We start from the raw sequence: 9,754 nt of genomic DNA on the forward strand, positions 1-9,754 counted from the left end.
AGCTGTAATGCACAAGCGACGAAGCCAACGGTGCCTGCGTATTCACACGCGCTTGTGGTGGCGGCATGTAGCTGCAGCCACGACAGCGCCTGCACACCAATCGGTGTGCGCAAGTCGATGCGCGCTACTGAAAGTCAGTGTCCTCGTGGCTTCTGTGACAGGTTCAAGCCATGTAACATAATGTACCGCTACTACTACATGCGCAGAAAAGGCCAAGGACACTTCTACGCACGGCGCGGAAAAGAATATCGTTAATCGTCAATCAGGGAAAATTACTCGCCATAATCATCCGGCTACACAAAGGCAGCATGTATGTACATGCACGCAGTTGTCTGTATAAATGTTCAAAGCAACCCCGATATCATTTTTCCGCGTTTCAGTTTTAAGAGCGTCAGCTCTTACTACTTACGTTTGTCAAGGACACGTCTGTCTGCAGGGAAGGTCAATATGGCCAAGACAGTTACCACACTATATCGCATAGCAACAGCGGGCGCGTAGAGCCTCAGTTGTCACAGATACCTTCGATCCGTTTTACATATGCCAGTATAGCGGCTATCGAAGTGGGACCCCGCGGACCCCGATTTGCATCAAATTTGGGGGCCGCCCGTTTGAAGCATAATGATCGAAGTGGTGTCATTTGACTTGTCATGTTCCTGAGGATAAAATAAATATTTAGATGAAGCCCAAAATATGTGTGGGATTCGCACCGACGGCCTTTTCGCCCCCAAACCGTGCATTCCGGGTACTTCCATACAGCCATATGGCCTAAGCGTTTGTCGCAGAGGGTTCTGGATGCGGTCGAACAATTCGTCTTGTTGTAATGCACACGTGTATACAATTCGTTAACTGATATATACGGAGGAAACATACCGGATATAGCGAAGGTGGCTGCAGATCGCAATAGTAGTGCAAAATCTTTGAAGTAGATGACGCTGCTTGTATCTTAGAACGAATGTTTCCGAAACGAAACGCCCTCAGATGTTTGTATTTTGTCTTCTCCACTTTTGCTGAGCACCCCGATCTAGCACCCCGATATAAACACTTGCAGCTCTCGTAGCTAACGCTCTTAAGTCCAACGCTGATGCAGTGTTGGCGGAGAATTTTTTTTTAGCGGCAGCGCCGTGGTGCTTATCATAAAATAGCAAAAAAAAATACTTTACGACGTCGTTCATTGCCTTCACTGAAAATTTCATGACGGTGACACGAAAATGTCGCTAAATATAGACAGCAGCGTGAGTGTGTGCAAAGAGGGGGATGTCTGGGGGTTTTGATGTGCACCACAGCCATACAGTTAAGCGCCATGATAAAGTACGGGCGCCCTTCTCGGGGCCGGCATGCCAGGCTGGATACCGGCCGCCAGCGTCAGAAAAATCTACAGTGATGTTTGTTCAAGTCCATACTATGCCGTCGGATGGAGTATCGTTGGCCAATATCGAGTCGTTGGTAGAAGCGATAACAGGAATACAAAAAATGTCTTCCCACGACGCCTTTAATTGCTGCTCCTGAATCGCGGCTCTGCTGGCCTCAGCTGGCTCCGCTCCTGAAGGTGTCGCGGAAACCGAGCATATCTTTGTTTTACTATGAGACGAGGTTCACAGTAAAACGATGACGAGAGCAGCACCTCAGCGCTAGCCGGTTTCGAAGCGCACTCAACTGCTGCATTCATGTGAAGCCGGCTAGGCTTAGCGACGACTAGGGCAGCCAGGGGGTAGCGCGTAGTTCATTGCCCGGCGCGCCCGCGGGCGGCGTCGTTCCCGAAAGCTCGGCTCGCTCGCTCCGGCTGGCTCACCGACTGGCTCAACAGCTTGCGACCTTCACTCGGAAGGCTGGGAAATCGAGCAGCGAGCGACTGGCGCTGCGACTGAGCGATACTTTATGCCCACGTTTGCAGTACTGGTGAACAACCTTTAACGCCCATATACTTGGGTTATCGGCTGCGTTGCGGCGAGTCTTAGTTAAGATCGTCCGCGACGTCATCGTCACCTCCGTGACGCACAGGCTGAGAACTTCAATTCCAGTACGTGCCAAAACAGCTCGTATTTATCGTAACGATACGAACTCGAAAACACGGCTGCTTCGATGCGCTAGTGGGCTCTTGCTTGTTAAACTACACGCGATCAGGATGCGGCGAGTGCTAGCCGCTGTTGCATATTAGCTAAAGTGAGACGCAAGTATCGACGTAGTTTCGTAACGCAGTTGATAGCAAAGCAATCCGCTTGTACTGGTCACAGATTAAGCTGTTAAGTTTCATGATCTCCGGTGAGCGTAGCAGTGTCGCGCAAATTAATGCATCGCAGCTACTCTCCATCGTTCCAATTGCGTTCAACTTATCCACGATATTCGCCAGCTCGAGATACGGCGCTTTTCTTCGCTGTTTTTGTCGCAACTTAGTGATTTTATCTGGCATCAAACGAAATTACATTCTGTCAACAGCGTCGTCTGCTCCGTCGCCTACTCCGTCGTCTGCTAGGCATCCGGGTCATTTCCGGGAATCACAGGATCGCAGCTTCTACAAACGATATGCCAAAAAAAGTAACTAAAAGCGCTTAATTATTCATAAATAATGTAAAAATATTAAAAAAATGAAACGTTTTGTTACGGAGATAATATAATTATTCATGGTTTAAAAACAAACTTTTGTCGGTTGCAATTTTCCAACGACGCGAAAACGCAGCCGTCGGCGCCATTGCAGCGCAAACGACGCGTCGCGTTTTGTATTATTTGCCTCTTTGAGGCATTGCTTGGGTGCTGGTACGGCGGACACGTGTGAAGAACTCATTCAATAGGAAGGTGAGCAGGAGTGCGTTTTGGAAGCCAACGACCAGTGATTGACTGGGACTCCTTCCGGAAGCACAGGAAACAGCAGGACAAACCTCCCGCTATAACTGATATCAAGGCGTGGACAACCGAAATTGTCAAACAAGTGGCCGACGCCACTCAAACCGTCGAGTTAGAGGACAGTATCCCACACTGCGACCGCTACTACGCCCATCTGTGGGAGCGCAAGAAGTCGCTCGAAGCTCTACTTGCCACTCGGAAATGGGACCGCAATATCCGACGTAGACTGGCGCGCGCACATACGAATATCGAGAAATATGCAATAGAACTCACTCGACAGAGCTGGCACAACATATGTGACCAGATGAACAACACTCCAAACGCTCGTAAGACGTGGAACCTCCTTCGACATTTACTCGACCCAGAAGGAGGCAAGCTCCAAACACGCCAACAGCTCGAGCGAATCTTCCACCAGTATCCTGGCACGTCTGACGAGCTTAAACAAGAGCTTATAAATACTTACATCCGCCCTGAACCAACAACCAACCTCCCTTTCTATCAGGGCGTGGAAAATCTCTGTCTAGACGCTCCGATCACTTTAGCGGAGGTCCGAGCAGAACTCAATCGCCTCAAGACGACTTCGGCGGCCGGTCCTGACCGCATTTCAAATAAAATGCTTAGGAATCTAGACGACGCATCCATTCATGCTCTTACCGACTATTTTCAAGAATGTTGGGCCAGTGGTACCATCCCTCAAGAGTGGAAATGCGCCAATCTAGTCCTCATCCCCAAGCCAGGCAAACCACCAACCTTGGCCAACCTCCGTCCCATCTCTCTCACGTCCTGCGTTGGGAAGCTGATGGAACACGTTATCCAGACCAGACTCTCACGATACCTTGAAGACAACCATCTTCTACCAGACACTATGTTCGGCTTCCGCCCTCATTTAGCAGCCCCGGACATTATGCTTCTTCTCCATCATCAGGTAGTCATGAGACGTACACTAGACACGAAAGTCATCGTCGGCCTCGATGTTGCCAAGGCATTCGACAACGTCCTCCATGAAGCGATTCTTCAACAACTTCAAGCTCTCGGTGTCGGACATCGCATGTATGCGTACATCCGAAACTTTCTCACCGACCGCACAGTGCAACTTAAAGCCGGCACGGGAGATCCCTCCATCATCTCTCCGGGAAACCGTGGCACGCCGCAAGGCGCCGTACTTTCGCCGATGCTTTTTAACGTCGCACTGATAGGCCTGCCGAAGCTACTGGCCGACATCCCCCACCTGCATCACAGCATTTATGCTGACGACCTCACACTTTGGATCACGCGCGGCAGTGACGGCCAGATTGAAGAGACTTTACAGACCGCGATCGAACGGATCGGAGATTATCTAAGTACAGTTGGCCTCACGTGCTCGGCGACAAAGTCCGAGTATATCATCATTCCTTCCCCGGGACGACGCCCTTCAAAGATACTTCCGGACATCAACCTCCAGGTGCAAGGAAACCCGATTCCTCGAACAGACAACATCAGGATCCTGGGCTTGCATCTACAGGCCAACGGCAGCAACAACATCACGATCCAACGCATCGACCAGTCGGTTGTGCAGATCGGACGCCTCCTTAAGCGAATCTCCAACAAGCATCATGGCATGCAAGAGTCCAACCTCCTGCGCCTCGTTCAAGCTTTCGTCTGCTCCCGCATCACCTACTCTGGACCCTACTTACGTCTCACTCGTGCCGAAAGCGAACGGCTAGACGCGTCAATTCGAAAAGCATACAAGACGGCCCTAGGTCTTCCCATGTCCACAGCTACCCATAAGCTCATGGCTCTCGGAATCTCCAATACCGTGAGCGAACTGATCGAAGCAACCCTCACCGCCCAGTATGAGCGGCTCTCACTCACACACGCTGGCCGAGCGGTACTGCAGCAAGTTGGGATCTCCCCGCCGAGATCGGCCCCAAGTTACGCTGAACTTACATCGGAATATCGCCTAAATCTCCGCATTCCTTCCATTCCCAAACGGATGCACCCGGAACACCACGCCGAGAGACGGGCCGACCGGGCTCGTCAGTTCGAGAAACGCTTCAGCGGACGTCCGGACGTCACGTATACGGACGCCTCTTACCATCCATCGAGGCCAGCGATGGTGGCGGTAGCTCTCGCCCCTCACCGCAGCTGGTACACAGCCTGCAGCATTCGCAATGCAGAAACAGTCACCGCAGCTGAGGAGGTTGCCATTGCGCTCGCGCTAGCCGACCCTAATACCAAAGTCGTCATCAGTGACTCTCAACAGGCTATTCGCAATTACGATGCTGGCCGTATCTCTTGCCAGGCGTTACACATTCTACGTTCTACAGCACTCTCTTCCACATCTCGCTTACTTCTTTGGGCTCCAGCCCACGAGTCGCTCAGCGGAAACGCCCAGGCACACACTCTCGCTCGAGATCTCAGCTGCCGAGCCGAGAGTATGATCAGCCACCCTGCTTCCGCTGACACTAATATCCCACGCGCTTCACTATCTCTACTCACCACTTACACGGACATACTCCAGCACTACAGACTCCAAAGGTGCACATATCCTCCCGCACACCGCGATCTAACAAGACGCGAGGCCGTCCAATGGCGCAAACTACAAACTGGCAGCTTCCCACACCCCCTCTTATACAGCAGGATCTTTCCGGAACAGATAGCCCCCATGTGTAAACACTGCTCAACTCCGGCCACACTCATACACATGGTGTGGACTTGTACACATTACAACAGAGACAACGCAAACACCCCAGAGACGTGGGAGTCTCTCCTGTGTACTTCCAAGCCAGCAGACCAACGCTGGCTTATCCAGCGCGCGGTGGAGGCCGCGGCATCCCAAAGGATCCCCGCCGACCTCCTCTAAGTCAGCGCAACCGGTCCTTTGACTGGTCCCCTGTTTTTGGGCGCAATAAAAGAGTTTACCTACCTACCTACCAGAATTACAGCCTGTCAACATTGGCGAGTTTCAACGGGTAAGCCAAGAACAAAGACGGTGCTGCGACGTCTTGTCATCTGTAAAAGCGAACGAAGACTCCTGCGCGGTTTTACTAAGCCTGGATGAATCGCATGACCGGTGAGTCCCGCTCTGCGTTTCTTTGCTAATGATCTGTATTCACACGCGCTATTTGTATGCGGCTATATAGGGATGTGAGTGGAAGCAGTCTGCATGCGGTTGCCGCAGCTATAATGCGGCGCCAAAAAAGCAGGGCCTATATCCTGCATGACAAGTGTGTTCTCATTTTCTTTATGTGCATTTAGTACTCGCGTGCCGTGGTAAATAAAAATGGCACCAGATATCACAACAGAGTTACTCTTTCGCTTGCTAGCGCTTCGACACTCTGTGCAAAAGCATGGATTTGCACTGCGTAGAAGACGACGAGCGAGAAGTGCCGCGCGGCGGAGCGCTCGCGCTAGGCCAGCTGCGATCAGACACCGCACTATTTTGCTCAGGGTTGGTACTTATCGGATTAGTGCTTGTGCCCTAATATTCGTTATACTAAATTATTCGGAGAAAGTGATCGCATGTGAAAGGCTGGTGCATATTCCTCGCCTTGTCATTTGTAAACTTATCTGTGCTTCCCCAATGGAACAGGATTTTCGGCAGTGTTATGTCAAATTTAATCAATCTTGCGTCTCCTCAGCTGCAAGCGTTGTTGCTTCCTCTCCTTCTGAGGACTGCGAGCTGTCGGAGATGCAACTGCACACTAATTTAGGATTTCTACCTTTTTGCTATATCCCTCGCTTTTGCGGCCCGCATTCAAGTCTTTCGCCATTGTCGATGGTTTTTTTGTTACTTATTTTCGCTTTGTTATTAATTCTTGGTTGCGTGCCATCAGCTGTGGTGCCGGCGATTCTCCGAGTTCGGAACTCTTCCCAGGCACGGGATCCTACCCACAGACCTCCCTTCGCCGCACTCACGAGTGTTCTTTGGTATTTTTTGTTTCTCTTGCCCTTACTTGCATTGTCAGTCGACAAATTTGTGCAGCTTTTAATTGTATGCAGATTTGTTAAATGCGCTAGCAATTTTTCTATGATGCTAAGCTGTGCTGTGAGATATCAAGCTTCTTGCTATTGAAGGCATGCTTTTTTCCATTCTATCTTCTCAATTAACCAGGGCAGACTGGTTGCAACTTTCAATTTAATACCTAGACATTGGTGCAAGGCACCATGATAGGAATTAATGAAAACCTGCACATCCTATATTCATATTGGTGTGCGGTATTTCAGCGAGCTCATCTTTCAGTGTGGTTATAACAGTCATTTTGACTCTTCTCAAAGAATGTATATGGGTGCATTACATAAAATCTGTTCATTTCTTTTGTCATGGGCTAGCTCATTGGTTTTTTATTTACTTATATTGCATCTAATTTTAGTTTTTAAAGCAGTAGACGATTTCCTCTCTTGTCATTCATGACATGGCTACAGCCACTGACAGCTGTTGCTCTGGATGTTTTTATTTGCAGTTGCCAGCGGCCAGCATCTATTGGGCCATGCGTGCTTCCTGCCTTCGGCTGTGTCATCCTTCCTGATCCGTTCATGGTAGTTATTCTTTTTCAGTGATGCATATCTTAGCTGCCTATTTAGAAACATATTTTCAACATAGGCTTGCAGCTAGGTTTAGAAATGCATGCAAACTCTACATGCACTTCACAGCAGTACCTCAGCTTATAAATACCGGACCTGTAGACTTGTACAAAGTATAGTCACTGATGTAGCTGTTGACGCAGCTGCTGTTAACATATACGTGCTTTTACATTGCACACCTGTTGCCTGGTATGCATGTGTCCTCGAAAAGGACCTATATATTCATTTATCTCTTTAAAAACATTGTGCTCAACATTGATGGCTTACCAGTATTTCTGATACAGAGAACAATTTGTCAGTCAGCAATGTAACATTGCACGATCACACCAATCCTTGTATGGCATAGCATCCTTGCAATGCACTGGGCAAGCTGCTATCAGCACAGACTTATTGCTGGTTTATTGCCATAGCATATGGTTATACTGCACAGTTTGTACCTCTACCTTCTTAAAGCTGCATCCTTGAAAAATTTAAAATTAGTTGAAGTAAAATTCAAGGAAATGTAACAGTAACTGTCTCACATTTTGGTGGACACTTGAACCGTGATATAAGGGAGGGATATAAAAAAGGGAAGTAATGAAGAGCTGCCCTAGCGGAGGGCTGATGCCCGTGTTAGATGTCCCTCTTTAGTTAAACATACCTCGCAATTAACGCATTTGGTGCAAAACAAACATGGGACTTGCATGCTCATGAGCACCCTCATGTCAGTAAAACAAAGTGCCAATGTTGCCGTATTTCAGAGCTTTGCTCTTGAAAGCGCAGCTGACTGCTGCTCAAAGTTGAGAGCAAAAATACGTCTACTTTTCCCCATGTGCAGTCTGCGGTGATGGTGCCATTTGCAATGGTGATTGACATTGAGTCGCATGATGCGCAGTCCGTTCCTGGAGTTAGTGATTTTGTCTGTCGTGTGAATGTGCTGTTAAAATTATTGCAGGACAATGGTTCTCCAGTTCATTTTAGGTAACTGTATCCTGTGCCACATGCTACCACACTTTTTCCTCAAATTTCCTAATCTCATTTAGCCATCTGATTGCCACCCATTCATGCATTCACCTACTCTTCGAATCCTCCCAGTGTTTTAGTAGTTCTCTGCATTACACTTGCATTGCACTTCCTCTTTTTTCGATTTAGTCAAGATATCTCTGTTCCTGTTTCTTGAATAAGCATAAGAGGCAACTCAAGTGCACCATCTGGGCTTGTGATGCAAATGTGTAGGACAATTCGTTCTTGGGTAAAACCTGGTTTCTCCCTACTGTTGCACCAAAAAAGATTCTTAAAGATCAGGTTCAACCCAATTTCTGTGCAAATGTGCCTGTAAGAAAGTGTGGTTTGAAGGTGCACAAAGCCGAAGAACTGCTAGAGTGTAATGGATGTCACATAATTCTTCTGACAGATTTTTTAAACAATTCTGGTTATTTCCCTTTTAATGTTTATTTTTTGTCGGTTGCTTATAATTTTTGGATAAATTGAAAACTACATGTACTGACTGGTGTTTCATTCCAATAATTATACCCATTAATATGAAGCTGTGTTGGAAGGCAGGTGTGCATTTAGTATGCGTGCTTAAAATTTCAGTAATTGTTTCTGCAATGCAAAATGGAGGACAGGTCTCTGCTGTGCAAGTTTTTTGCAATGGAGTGAAAGTAACTGGAGCAGCATTTGTTACTGTGTCACCCAGCCAAAAGTTCTCCCACAGACCACTGAGCTTCTGAATACCTATGGCTTAAAGCTCGAAGCTCTGCTTGCCTTTTACGAGGTTTTCTGCATTAACAAGTGCAAGCCCAAGGGCTCAGAGCTATCAAGCATTTGAAACCATAGAGCTATACACAGTAGTGTTGGGACCGTGCAGCAAGTCAGTGTGAATTAGGTCGCGATAAACGTGGTTTACTGTAGAAAGCTAGTGTGAAAAAATAGTTGCGCTCACAGAAACTGCTGTTTTTTTCTTAATCGGTCATTGAAACAAAGCAATGTATGTAAAATTTGATATCTCGCTGATTCCTCAATTTTTTTTCTAGCTAAAGACGAAGAGTTGCATGGAAGTTGTGCAAGCCACCATGTTGCGTGTGATTTGTGCCACGGACCTGAGCAGGCTGGGAAATTAGCGGAGTGCCAGTGGTATTCATTCAGTAAGCAAACTTTTTCTGTAAGTACAGTTTTTGGCATGGCATTGCTTAGGGATGCATGCACTAAACTGACTACTCTATACCTGCCCATGCTTCAAGAACATTGAAGTACATGAAAAAAATTGATTGCCGCAAAAAAATTGCTGCTTCTGTTATGTTTTTTCAGGAAAGTATTTTCCATTTAAAGGGCTCAGTGTGCTGTGAAAACCTTAAAAATTATGTGCTTGTTG

The 9,754-nt window shown here is 47.8% G+C and overlaps 1 long non-coding RNA gene across 1 annotated transcript; it reads left to right on the forward strand.

The window, feature by feature from the left end:
- Nucleotides 1-6,658: 6,658 nt before the first annotated feature.
- On the forward strand, nt 6,659-9,480 carry LOC144101386 (uncharacterized). The gene is made up of 3 exons (XR_013307998.1): nt 6,659-6,747; nt 7,281-7,356; nt 9,417-9,480. It is a non-coding gene; the product is annotated as an uncharacterized LOC144101386 (long non-coding RNA).
- The last annotated feature ends 274 nt before the right edge of the window (nt 9,481-9,754 follow it).

Source organism: Amblyomma americanum, chromosome 1, assembly GCF_052857255.1.
Source record: "Amblyomma americanum isolate KBUSLIRL-KWMA chromosome 1, ASM5285725v1, whole genome shotgun sequence".
NCBI lineage: Eukaryota > Metazoa > Arthropoda > Arachnida > Ixodida > Ixodidae > Amblyomma > Amblyomma americanum.